Source organism: Sarcophilus harrisii, chromosome 5, assembly GCF_902635505.1.
Source record: "Sarcophilus harrisii chromosome 5, mSarHar1.11, whole genome shotgun sequence".
Lineage (NCBI taxonomy): Eukaryota > Metazoa > Chordata > Mammalia > Dasyuromorphia > Dasyuridae > Sarcophilus > Sarcophilus harrisii.
In genome coordinates this window covers 164,279,717-164,294,578 of record NC_045430.1, presented here as the reverse complement: position 1 = coordinate 164,294,578, position 14,862 = coordinate 164,279,717, and the positions used below count along the sequence as shown (strand labels likewise).

Sequence of the window (14,862 nt, the reverse complement as noted above, 5' to 3'; positions counted from 1 at the left end):
CCTGAAACAACTCTGAAGTGTCAAAAAATGTTCAAATAAGACTGCAAAGACTCTCAAATCATTAAGAAGATGAAGAAACTCCTTTATTCTACTCTCACCCACTCTGTACCACCCCTCATATAGGTGCAAGGGATTGATCTCCATCTATAAGGAGAGAATCCTTTACCAATGGATTTTGTGACTGGGATTATGGTTTTTAAAGCCAAATAACAATATAGATAATTGTATTTGTTTATGTTTACCATTGTTGGAAACGAGGAGCAATATAAGAATAATGATCACCCATTATTTTCAATCTTCCATTGATCAAGAACCTGACAAACCTTTTGAGTAAAAATTACTCTTTTGATATCAGATAAAGATACATATCCCAATTGGATCAACAGGAATTATGGAACTAAGAGACCTTTTCTCCCTTTTCTTCATTTGGTCAATAAATGAGGCCTGGGGAGTTTAGGAATGTGATGGAATGTTATAAAGGCAGAATTTATATATGTTCCTAGGACTGGTTGTATGAGCAGTTCAGAGAAGGTCCTTCATCAAAATAAGTCTTCACTCCTGTTACTAGAAATTTCACTTTGAGAATCATATTCCTTTAAAAAGTAGGGATCTGGATGTATTTTATCTTTTTTAAGTCATAGATACCCTAAGAAAGAGAACATTAAACTTTAACACTCAGAATTCCACATTAGTTTATTACAACTTTTCCTAAAGTAGACTTTGACAGAGGAGAGAGAGAGCATGAAATGGAGTTTTTAGTGAATGAGCATAATGTTCTTGTGGTTGTAGAAAAGGGAATGTAAGGCTGATGAAAACAAACTTTACTTATTTCATGATTTTGCTCAAAATTGGCTCTGCTCAAAATTGTACACTACTAGAGTTAGGAGGTCATTAGTCTAGTTGAGAGGTACAGTAGAAGGAGCACTGGATTTGAGTAAGAAGTCCTAGATTCAAATTTTACTGCTAATACTTTTGAACTATCTAACCTTGGTCAAATTTATTTTTCTAGGCTTCCATTTCCTCATCTGTAAAATGATAATGGTGGGGTAGGGAAGGTTACTTCTAACTTTCAATCTATAATCTTTATTCATCTGTCTCACTTTACACAATCCCAAAAAGACTAATTGACTTGGCCAAATGCAAACAGCCAAATAATGGCTGAGCAGGATCTAGAGGACAGGTTTCATGATTCCCAGGCCATTATATTGAAATGGTTCAGTACAACCACAATGTAAAATTGTGTATCATTTTCTCCAATGCAACTTCCTTAATCTTTCTCACATTGTCTTTCTCCTACTCCTTTCATCTTCTTTGTTCAGCAAAATGAATTGGCCATTTGATCTTCTTCTCTTTAAAGGTAGGAATATGAGATCCTTCATGACGCCATCCTTGCTAAAGAAAGACAGTGTGAGCCTATTCAAGTTGGTATAATTTTCATTTCTATGTGTCCATTTGCTTTCCTACATCTTTGTATTTCTTCAGTGAACTGTGCTCCTTTCCTTATCTCTTCATATCCCTCTATTTAAAATCAAACCTGCCTCCGCATATGCTGAGAGGTAGATTTTGACTGGAAGAATGAGCCCATTGATTCTCAGGTCCTGGATGTAAGCATTTCACTACTTATTGTTGCCTCAGCAGTTAGGAATAATTCAATGAGGTTTGATTGAATTTACATAAAGACAGCAGCAGGCTTCCTGAAAGCACAAGTGAGGAGTAGGTGGGAGGGAGGTGAAGGGAACAAGTACTGTGTGTGCATTGATGGTGTGAGCCAAAAGAGAGAAAAACAAACCAAATTTCTTTCTATAAAAATTCAAAGTCTGCAAAGAAAAGAAACCAAAGATTGAAACAAGAAACATTCTGCCTTCCATGATAGGCAGCAGTGAAAGATAACACAATACTACAATATTACATTTTTGGCAGGGGGGTGGAGAGAGAATGAGAGAGAGAGAGAGAGAGAGAGAGAGAGAGAGAGAGAGAGAGAGAGAGAGATCAGAGCTTCACTTAATTACATTATTTATAGCAATTTAATAATTACAAAGCACTTTCTCAAAACAATCATATGAAGTGGGAAGTATAAGTATTATTACCCCTCAGAAAACTGAGGCTATGAGAGTTAAAATGCCTCATTAACTGTCATATAACTACTGACTAGTGGAACTGGATGGGATTGAATCTAATTTCTCCAGTTCAAAGGCTAGCCTTCTTTTCACTGTACCCAGGTTGTATCTTTAAACTGGATTGAATGCAAAAGTGGTCACTGTCCTGTGTGTGTGTGTACTGTATGGGGATTGCACACACAAAAAAAAAAGTGTATGTATATATGTACAGCTATATGTATAGGTGAACAAAACAGACACACCTTTTCTTTTCCATGATGGGACCACAGTTTAGATCCCTAATATTAGATTGTCATAAGGGAGGCAGAATAAAAGAGCTCAAATAGGTCAGTACAAACTCATTATAGACTTTGGTTTCATCAGCATAGGGAATTCTCAGATGAGAATTATCTTTTGGTAAATGGAGGTCAGCAACAACTCTTAAATTTCTAGTCTGAGAGGAACACCCCACCCTCACAAAACTTAGAATCTGGACCACTGAGAGGCAAAGTTACTTCCTCAAATTCACATAGCCAGTATGTAATTTTCCTAAATCTGAGCCTAAATTTTAGTGGCTCTGAGGGAAGATCTCTGTCCATTATGCTTCTAAACTCATCATGCTATTGGGACATCATGCTATTGGGAAACAATACTAACAATAATATTTATTTAAGCACTTTTCAGTTAAAAAGTGCATGCACTATCTTACAACCATAAAGTAAATATCTGTAACTTCAGTGCTTACATGAATGCTATTAATGTGGATACTTTCTCTACTGGTAAAGACTATAATCCTTTGAACTTCTTCACTGAGTCTAGATCTTGATCATTTGTTTCTAGAAATCCTCTACAGTATTATCATTTCTATTTTTCTAATAAAGCAATTAAGGCTTATGAAACTCAGAAATGAAGTGACTTGCCCAAGTACAGACAGATTAAATCATCATCACTAATACCTACACACTTGCAAATTATGGGACGGAAGTAAATGCCACTTAGTCTGTTTCAATCTATTTCTAATAATAATTTAAAAATTTACTAATATTTAATTATGTAACATATATATGAATTTATACCTTATACTATTACTGATCCTATGGGTCTAATATAGAAGCCTTTTCAAATTGATGAATACCACTGTGTATGTAAGTGAGGAAAGGGCTATTTTCCTCATTTCCCAAGGTCAATGACTGGTACTTGACTTATGCTGAGCAATGTGTAACAAGGAATTGAAAAACAACCTGTATCAATCGTTACTAAAATTGATGTTACTACATGAAGGAAAATATTCTGAGGAGAGCAAATCACTATATCTTAAACATGTTTTATATTTATTGTTAGTAGGAAAACAACTTATACATCTCTTATTTCATATTATATTTCTGACTCTGTACTCACATAGCTATACCAATCCATATAAGATGACTTGGATAGGTAACCTAACAACCAAACAATTTTTTTTATTAAAACATTTATCATAGTACTGCTGTATTCCTACCTTCGTTTTATTGCTGACTTCCACTCAAGCCTGATTTCTCTTAATAATAATAGCTGACATATAATGAATAAAAAACATGGATTGAGTACTTACTATGTGCCAAGCACAGAACTATGTGTTAGTAATACAAATAGAAAAAGCAAGGCAGATTCTTACTCTAAGAGAGCTCACAAAGCCTCATCTGCTTTGTCCTGCCCCAGTGAAATTTCTACTTCTCTGTAAAGTGCCCATGGAACTCTCTGCTCTTGAAGCTCCCCTTTCATTGGATTACTGCAGCTACTTGAGTGGCTCCTACAAAATCTGTCTCTACTGTAATTCCAACACTCAAACTAGAGACCTCTCCTTCAAACACTTTAGGGTGATCTTAACCTAAGCAGTTTTTTCTTAGAGACGTTTCCATGTGTCAGATGGTAAAATGATTTTCCTAAAATATGGGTTGATCATGTCAGTAAATTCCAGGGACTCCATATTACTTCTAGGATCAAATATAAACTCTTTTATTTGTCATTTATAACTAGTCCCATCTTACCTTTTCTATCTTATTATGTACAACTCCATTCCATGCACTCTACTATCCAGCTAATCTTGCCTTGTTGGTGTTCCTCTTGCTTGAAATTCTGTTAACTATCTATTTAAGTACCTTAATGCCTGAAATGCAATCTTTCTTCATATATACTTGTTGTAATTCCTATTTTCTTTCAATCTCAGTTCAAATACTACCTTTTCCACAAAGTCTTTCCTCTTCACACTCAAGTTGTTTTATACTGCTCTTCAAAGTTAATTTTTTTTTTTGCATGAATTGTGGCTATGATGGTTAGGGGTGTGTGTATGTGTGTGTGTGCACATGTACAGACCACTGGCATGTGTGTTGCTTCCCCCATTAGAATGTAAGTTTCTTGAGGGCTGGCTTTTTTGTATACATCTCCAGCACCTAGCACAGTACCTGGTACATGGCAAACAAATATTTAATACTTAGTGTTCATTTTTGCTGGAATGAATGTAGCTGCTATTTCCAATAAAGAATGTAGAGAAAATAGGGAAATACTGTGAGATAGTAGAAAGGGTACTTAAATAAAAGCCCCCTACGACAACATGTTCACAGAAAAAATTTTTGTGCTAGCAAATGGATGCCCATTAATTGAGAAAAGCTTAAAATAGTATGGCATACGAATGTTATAGAATAGCAATATGGTATAAGAAAGAATGAATTATAAAACTTATAAGAGGTATTTTCTAGATTATTTTTAAGTAACCTTCAAGCTATATATCTTATGAACTTGGGTTCCAAGGTGAAACTCACAACTGCTTTTCCTTTGTGTCATAATAAATGCTTGTTAAGTCATCTACAATGACATTGTGAGCAAAACAGGTGTTGTGGGTTAGCCTGTGGATTTGATCATAGTGCTTAACATCTCTTCAAGAAGAAAATACATTTGTAGTTTAAAACAACTGACTTAAAAATGAATATTTTGAAAAAGCCGATTATTTTATTTATTTATTTTTTTGCTGAGGCAATTGGGGTTAAGTGACTTGCCCAGGGTCACACAGCTAGGAAGTATTGTCTGAGGCTAGATTTTAACTCAGGTCCTCCTGACTTCAAGGCTGGTGCTCTTTCTACTGCACCAACTAGCTGCCCCTAAACCCATTATTTAAATGGGGACTGTTTGTATTAGACGTTTCTCTCCCAAATTAACACATTTTCAGTCTTGGAATTTAATTTTTGAAGTTACTTTGCTATCTTGGAGAAAAAAGGTCAGGGAAACAGCCTAACAGATGCAAACATATAAATCTTTTGGAAAGATAAGAAAATTATAATATTTAGTTCAGAGGTACAACTCATTGGTGCTTCATATCAAGTTGTCAGAATAATTTTTCTTATTGTCACATCCCCTTCTGGTATGCTTATTCCACATCATCCCAAACTCAAGGAACTCCTTGACTTTTGGGGGCTCATAGACCTAGAAGACTGCATAAAAGTTTTATCAGTAAGCTGCACAAGGCTAAGTACAAACAGCAGTTTTTGATCAGAAATGCCTGAATGCTTCTTACTGGGGACTATTTAACACACACACACACACACACACACACACACACACACACACATACACACACATTTTTAAATTATCAGATTTTTTTTTTTTTTTTTTTTTTTTTTTTTACCATAAGGGATCTTTGGTTAAATGGAATTTTAGCTTGATCCTTTGCTACTTTTGTTCCCTAAAGCCATCTGTATACTTTTAATAAACAGCTCCAAATGGTCCCTTTGGTCAACCAGTCAAACTGCAAGTATGCCAAAGAGTCCATAAATTAAATACTGAACTTAGATCTGGAAGGGATCTTAGATATTAACTAGTTATATAATCATGCAGCCATCATAGATTTAGAGCTGAAAGTCAAATGAACCCCTTGCTATGTAGAGAAGGAAACTTTATGCAGAAGTTAAGTGATTTGCTCAGAGTCACCTTGATAGTAAGTTGAAGATCTAAGATCGGAAATCTAGCTCTTCTGACTCCAGGTAATTATAATGAAAGTTATAATAACTAATATATTAACATCATTTCAAGGTTTGCAAAGCACTTTACATATGTATCTCACTTGGTCTGGTCTTTGTGTAGGCTAGGAATGAGAAAATATAAAACTCCCTATAAATATACAAGAAAAATACTTCATACCTTTACATCTTTTACATCACCTAATTCAAGTCACAAATTTTATTTTTTTTTCTTTTTTTTTTTTTTTAATTTAATAGCCTTTTATTTACAGGATTTATACATGGGTAACTTTACAGCATTAACAATTGCCAAACCTCTTGTTCCAATTTTTCACCTCTTACCCCCCCCACCCCCTCCCCTAGATGGCAGGATGACCAGTAGATGTTAAATATATTAAAATATAACTTAGATACACAATAAGTATACATGACCAAAACATTATTTTGCTGTACAAAAAGAATCAGACTCTGAATTATTGTACAATTAGCTTGTGAAGGAAATCAAAAATGCAGGTGTGCATAAATATAGGGATTGGGAATTCAATGTAATGGTTTTTAGTCATCTCCCAGAGTTCTTTTTCTGGGCATAGCTAGTTCAGTTCATTACTGCTCCATTAGAAATGATTTGGTTGATCTCGTTGCTGAGGATGGCCTGATCCATCAGAACTGGTCATCATCTAGTATTGTTGTTGAAGTATATAATGATCTCCTGGTCCTGCTCATTTCACTCAGCATCAGTTCGTGTAAGTCTCTCCAGGCCTTTCTGAAATCATCCTGTTGGTCATTTCTTACAGAACAGTAATATTCCATAATTTTCATATACCACAATTTATTCAGCCATTCTCCAACTGATGGACATCCATTCAGTTTCCAGTTTCTAGCCACTACAAAAAGGGCTGCCACAAACATTCGTGCACATACAGGTCCCTTTCCCTTCTTTATAATCTCTTTGGGATATAATCCCAGTAGTAACACTGCTGGATCAAAGGGTATGCACAGTTTGATAACTTTTTGAGCATAGTTCCAAACTACTCTCCAAAATGGTTGGATTCGTTCACAACTCCACCAACAATGCATCAATGTCCCAGTTTTCCCGCATCCCCTCCAACAATCATCATTATTTTTTCCTGTCATCTTAGCCAATCTGACAGGTGTGTAGTGGTATCTTAGAGTTGTCTTAATTTGCATTTCTCTGATTAATAATGACTTGGAGCATCTTTTCATATGACTAGAAATAGTTTCAATTTCTTCATCTGAGAATTGTCTGTTCATATCCTTTGACCATTTTTCAATTGGAGAATGGCTTGATTTTTTATAAATTAGAGTTAATTCTCTATATATTTTGGAAATGAGGCCTTTATCAGAACCTTTGACTGTAAAAATATTTTCCCAGTTTATTGCTTCCCTTCTAATCTTGTCTGCATTAGTTTTGTTTGTACAAAAACTTTTCAGTTTGGTATAATCGAAATTTTCTATTTTGTGATCAGTAATGATCTCTAGTTCTGCTTTGGTCATAAAGACCTTCCCCTTCCACAGGTCTGAGAGGTAAACTATCCTATGTTCCTCTAATTTATTAATAATTTCATTCTTTATGCCTAGGTCATGAACCCATTTTGACCTTATCTTGGTGTACGGCGTTAAGTATGGATCAATGCCTAGTTTCTGCCATATTAGTTTCCAATTTTCCCAGCAATTTTTATCAAACAGTAAGTTCTTATCCCAAAAGCTGGGATCTTTGGGTTTGTCAAAGACTAGGTTGCTATATTTGTTGACTGTTTTATCCCTTGAACCTAATCTATTCCACTGATCAACTAATCTATTCCTTAGCCAATACCAAATAGTTTTGGTAACTGCTGCTCTATAATATAATTTTAGATCTGGTACAGCTAAGCCACCTTCATTTGATTTTTTTTTCATTAATTCCCTTGAAATTCTTGACCTTTTGTTTTTCCATATGAACTTTGTTGTTATTTTTTCTAGGTCATTAAAATAGTTTTTTGGGAGTCTAATTGGTATAGCGCTAAATAAATAGATTAGTTTAGGTAATATTGTCATCTTTATTATATTTGCTCGCCCTATCCAAGAGCATTTAATATTTTTCCAATTGGTTAGATCAGACTTAATTTGTGTGAAAAGTGGTCTGTAATTTTGCTCATAAAGTTTCTGATTTTCCCTTGGCAGATAGATTCCTAAATATTTTATATTATCAGTAGTTACTTTAAATGGAATTTCTCTTTGTAACTCTGACTGTTGGATTTTGTTAGTGATATATAAGAATGCTGATGATCAAGTCCCAAATTTTAAAGATAAAAACACTGATGTTCAGAGGTTGAGTCTGTCTAAGAACAGAAAATTAGTGGTAGAATCAGGGATAGAACTCAGGATTCCTGATTTTCCTGTCTTTCTAAAATATCAGAAAAACTGAATGGCTTATTTATCCTGCCACTATACAATGGGAGATGAGGTATTAATGGAAAGGCCCCTGCAAGTAAAGAAACTACTAGTTAGTTGTGCATGAATGGATAACAAAAAGAAATCAGGCAGCTCATAGCAGCAATCTACCAAATTTTCTTTTGATTGGGTGGAGTAGGACAATGGTAGACTCAATATGTTTAAGAGAAGAGCTCCGCAACTCCATAGACTATTTACTAGATTCACCTTAATCAATTGATAGAAAAATAGAATATATGTTTATAGTTATCCCTTCCACATTAAGAGGTTTAAGGGTGGGTGCCCCCATGATCTGGAAAATCCATGTAAAAATTTTTGACCCTCCCTTAGTACCAGAGAAGAAATCTGAATTATGATATTAAAAGATAATATATGTTGATATTATGTAATATACATGTATTTTATGCATTTCTAAACTTTTTCTAAGTCATCTACAGCTTTCTAAAACTGCTCTAAAATCCCCATTTAATTTCTTATGCTGGCCCTCAAGATATTTTTGATATGGTTTTCCATGATGGGGAAAGTCGAGATGTGGAAGGAATAACTGTATTTATTTATTTTTATTTTTTTGGCATTCAGATCCTTACATTCTTTGCTCTACTGCCCCACTCTTAATAGTGTCCATTTTCAGTTACTGGCATATAGAATTATCAGAGATCACTTATTTTTGTATTGCAGAAACAACCCAACTGCTGTATTTGCTTTTCCTCAGACTCTGAATTCCATTTCCTGTCTTTAATACCAATGCACAGGCTGCCCTCTATGCCTAGGAATCCCTTCCTCCTCAACTCTTCCACTTAGAATCCAGCTTCATTCTTGATTCTCACTTCATGAGATGGCATAGTAAAAGAATGCAGCAAGATTTAGAGTAAGGAAACAATATGAAAACTTAGGTTAAAATCCAGGTTCCTCAATGCTGAGCTATATAGCAAGGTTAAAGCAATTTGGGCATTTTCAGTAAGTCCAATACCAGTAAGGTCAAACCTCTGAGTAGAATGCCCAGGCTCCCTAAGGAGAGGCAAACTGGCCCATGTCTGAAAAATGGAATGGGGTAGAGTTGCGGATCATTATTTTATTCTGGCCCATCTGTAAAGGGAAGGAAAATAAGGAAACTGGAAACAAATGACAATTGTACCAAAATCACTGGTGGACAGTTTAGCTAGGATGAGAACCAATATGATACAGTGACTACAGAGCCTTCCTCTATGACTGAATCATCCCTAACAAAGTATTCCTCGGGCACAGGCCAGCCTTGTGACTGCAGAAACCCCAGCAATAAAGCACAGGAGCTTGACTCTGAACCTGGGTTTCCCCCTTCCCCAGGCAGCAAAAGTCAGATATCCTCTCCTGGCCCTTTTCCCCCCCTTTACCATTCCCCCTTTCCTCCCCACTCTCCACCTCCTGTTATCTTATTGCACAGCCTGGGCTTTGCAACAAGATGATGTGATCGCTGGTCAGTAGATATAAGGTACTGAAATTAGAGGATGGACATTTGATCAACTCCTTGGGATCTCCTATCCAAACAGATGTGTACTTTCAAAGACTGATGGTATTATTTTGTGGGCATGTTTAACATGGGACAAAGCCGGGTAAGAAGATCTTAGTGATGGGGATTGTACACATCAATCCTCAGAGTTTCCACATCAGTTTGACAAGTGGGAACTCCAAAAACCCTCCTGCAGATGTGGCCATTGAATATTTTCAGTATTTACAGATATGTAACTGCTCAGAAATTCATGCATATCAGGAGAAAGAGATGAAGAACAATCAGCAATTCCTTATTTTCCTTTCATCCCAGACCAACCATTTAGGGTGAAAATTCTCTACGAACATCTATGATTTAGAGTATTTGTGGATGGACACCAGCCTTTTGATTTTTATCATTGAATGGAAACACTGTCCTCAATTGACATTATAAAGATCAATGAAGACTTTCAGATCACTACACTTGGCTGATCTGGGTGCCCAAATTATTATCCTTTTTCCATATAGGAGCAGATGTCATCCTGATTGTGCTAAATAATAATAATAATAATTTTTAACTCAGTACAGAGAAAAGTTTTCTTTTGTGAAACCATTGTTTCTTCACTGAAGTAGATTCATATAGCACAACCAGTAACATTTTAGTTAGGATATTTACATAGATGTAGGTTGTTCAACTTTTTTTTGCATAGCATAACACTGATGCAATTTTTAAAGCTTAAAAAATATTCCTTGGGGAGCAGCTAAGTGGTGCAGTGGAGAGTGTACCAGCCCCAAAGTCAGGAGGACCTGAGTTCATATATGACCTCAAACACTTAACATTCCCTAACTGTATGACCCAGTCAAGTCACTTAACTTCAATTGCCTCAGCAAATATATATATAGTTTGAATAATAGATTCAATGGTTATATTTTATTCCATTTCCCTCTTTTAATTTGCAACTCAAAATTGTTTAAAATATTCTGTGGTAAGAAATGAAAACATAATTTTAGAACAGAAAAAAAAATCATTACTTCCTGGACTGCCCCACTTTTAGACATCTCTTTTTAATATGAACATTGGGAGTATTTACCACTTGCACTTCATCCATCTTACCTTATATTGCTATTTTTAAAAAAATACACATTTTCTTTCTGGGAAAAGCTTGGCTCCAGAGTCAGAAAATTTGGGTTCAAATCCTGTCTCTGATTTTGTATGGCCTTATGCACATCACTTAATCTCACTGCACCTCAGTTTCCTCATTTGTAAATGATGAGATTGAAGTAGATAGATTCTGATGTCCATAACCTATAATCTTAAAATTCTGTAATCCTAGGTCTATTGTTCTATTATTCTTTATATCACTTATGCTGAAAATATGCAATTTTAAAAATTCTTATGCATTGTTTTAGTAAAAAGGGGTTCTGAAATCAGAGCCCTAGATTACTATACCTATCCTGATGCTGTGTGGTTTTAAACATCCTTGGACCCAGTTTCCTTTTCTGTAAAAAAAAAAAAAAAGTTGGATTAGATGGCTTCTCAGGATATTCCAGTTCAAATTTTCTTATTCTATAATCATATAATCTTGACTTGCCAAGATTAAAGGCAGATGGATTGTAGTCTACACTGTTAAAGGAAGTTCCTAAGACAGCAGGAACACAAATTCATTCAAGTATTGGGGACTATATTCTAGTTCCTACCACAATGAAAATGCTTGAAGGTACAAACTCAGTTTTATGGACTTTTTTTTTTTGCTGGTCCTGAGCCTAACACAGTGACTGGGAATAAAACTCCATTAGCTTTTGGTATTGATATTAATGCCATACCCTCCCACCCTGCCCCTCGTGATAATGATTTAAATCTGCTTGCTTGCTTCTTGTTTAAATGATTCAACCCTTGCTTGTTCTTAGGGAAACCACTGATATAACCAATATTTTACATACTTTGTAAACCTAAGCAGTAAACAAATGCATGTCTCAATTCTATTTAGAGTGTTGATATAATATAAAATTTTTCTGTCTCCAATGGGCTAAATGATAATTGAATACAGCAAAATTCACAGCATTTTTCCATGGCCAAGTATTTTTTTTTTAATTTTTGAATTGTATGTCTGAGAAGGAGGGAAGATATAAAAGAAATATAAGATATTGCCCTTGCCTTCAAGAAAGTTATTATCTAGCTAAGAAGAGAAAAATATGAAAAAATAACTGGATTAATGATACTGCCATAAAAGATGATTTTATAAGATTTTTGACCAGTGGAAGCTACTTTTGTAAGAAGATTAATACTGCAGAAAGAAATAAGCTGTAGATTTTTCTTTTTAATAGGAGTGAAGTTCCTATGATAATCAAAAAGGTCCCTGGATGAAATGGTATTATGTCAGCCCAAGAACAAGTTTTGATACCAAATTATTTTTTGTGTCCTTAAGTTATTTTTCATTAGCATGAAAGCAGACAGAAGTGGATACTGATTGGAGGGGAGAAGACTTTCATCTTGCCAAGTGGGAGGAGAGCTCTTGGGAAAACAGGCAGGGCATGAGCTGCAGGGAAGCTGAGCCATCTAAAAGACACATGAAAGTCACAGCTTAAGAGGGAATTTTCATAAGAGATGCAGTTTTGGATGAGTAGATGTGTGAGGTATGAAGAAAATGTGGGTTAAGCTGCATCAGAGAGGAAAATTACTCAGACCTTTAAAATGCAAATGAAATGAAAAGTATCTTATGTATCTAAAATGTCAGAGCACTCGATTTATATATGACAGCATCAGATATCTTTTATTTGAAAGGAAATTAAAAGTGTGTGGCAGTCATGAGACTCATCAGAATTGTGGTATGTTTTGGCCAGAAATATCATCTGCAGGAGCTTGGGGAAATGTTCTATCCTTTGCCCCACACGCTTTACCTTTCTGGAAATAATGGCTCCACTTTGTGCAACAGCCAATGGTGGCAAGAATCATTGTAGCTACCAAGGAAATTTATGTCAGATATCCATATTTTTTTAAAGTTGTTAGTTCAAACTAATTTCTCTAAAGCCCTGGGGATTTAAGTGAGGGAAGATTATATTAGGTGACAATAGTTTCTCCCTGTGATTATTTGTATAGATTTCTCCTGAATTCATGCCATAAGAGAATTTCCTTTTCATTTATAGTGACTAGATGACTTTTTCATGGGGGATTCTCTAATTAAAAGGACATTACATGAAAAAGACTAAGTCTGAAAATTTCAACTTATTTTGGCACACAGTGTGGTGACTCAGGGCTCAATTCTCTCCTCAGGCGAGCTAATTAATAAAACTCTCTAATTTTTGTCAGGATATATTCAGCAGGGGGTTTAAATAACTACTTCTCAAAGAACCCTATTTTGCTATTGTCAAAAAATCTTCTTTAAATGTTCTATAAATATCTCAGAATACAGTAAACTGAAGGCACATATTCCTCCTTTTGTGGAGATATAGTGTTCTCTTCACATTTGGCTGACTAAAAAATATTCGTTAAAAGGCAGGTGGAAAGGAGACAGGGAGTGAGGAAGGGAAAGTATTGTCTCCCAAGTGATTAGAACATTTTCTAATCAAGCTTTTAATGTTTTATCTGTTTCCATTTTTTCCCCCATAGAATCTTTACCTGAGTAAACAACTCCTACCAACCTATCATTCAACAAACATTTTAAAAATGCTGACTATGTACTACTATTAAGACAAAATCAAATAGTTCTAGGGCTTTTCCCACCAGATCAAATTGATTCCCTTAAAGTGTATGGAGAATAGCAACAAGTAAAAAGAAAGAAGGAATTCAAGACAATCCCAAGGTTACAAATACTGAAGACCAGTTGAATGATAATCCCACAGAAGTCAGAAAAAAAAAAAAAAAAAAAAAAAAAAAACATTTAGCCAGAAGGAGAATGGGCTTGATGTGAAACATAGTGAATATTAAAAGTCAGTGGGATATCCAGCTGGTGAAATGGATAGGGTGCTGGGACTAAACATCAGGAAAACTCATCTTCCTGGGTTCAAATCTGGCCTTAGACATTTACTAGCTGTGTAGTCCTGGGCAAATCAGTTAGTCCTGTTTGCCTCATTTTCTTCATCTGTAAAATGAGCTGGAGAAGGAAATGGTAAGCTCCTCCAATATCTTTGCAAAGAAAATTCCAAATGGGGTCACAAAGAGTACAACAGGCTTGTAAAACCACTGAACAAATGTTCTAAAAAGCAGTCAGAGATATGGCTGGGTAGAGAAAGTTTGATTGGGGGGACAGATGTCTTCCACATGAAGATGATAGCTAAAACAGAGGGAATTATGGAGATCTGCCAAAAAGAGAGAGTGGAAAGAAAAAGGAGAAAAGGACAAGGATCAACCTTTGGGGGATAAGAATTCTTAGTTTCCTTTCAAGCTCAACTCACATGCTGTTTTATAAAGGGAACCTTTTCTTAGTTGCTGATCTCTATTAAGTGCTAGTGTCTCCTTCCTGAACTATATTGCATATAATTATTTTGTACACATTTATATATGTACATGTTGTCTCAGAGCATAAATTCCTTGGATTACTTTATTTTTGACTTTATATATTTAGTTCCTAGGTGAGTATTCATAGTAGATAAACAATAAATATAATAATATTAATAAATAAATGCTTATGGATTGACTGATTGATTACCCATATTAAGAAGCTGGGAAGAAAATCAAACAGCAATGAAAGACACAGAGGAGCTGTTAGAGAAGAAAATTAAGAGACTGTAGTGCTTTCATCATATACATCATATTTTCATAGAGAGAATAACACACACTCAGTTGGTGTAGAAATTTATCTTACCATACAAGAAAGTAGTATAGGAAAGGAATAAGAGAAAGGAAGACAAGAGAAGCTGATAGA

At 35.2% G+C, this 14,862-nt stretch overlaps 1 pseudogene; it reads left to right on the top strand.

Annotated features, from left to right (window-relative positions):
- Nucleotides 1–1,377: 1,377 nt before the first annotated feature.
- LOC100919880 lies at nt 1,378–10,492 on the top strand (annotated as a pseudogene).
- The last annotated feature ends 4,370 nt before the right edge of the window (nt 10,493–14,862 follow it).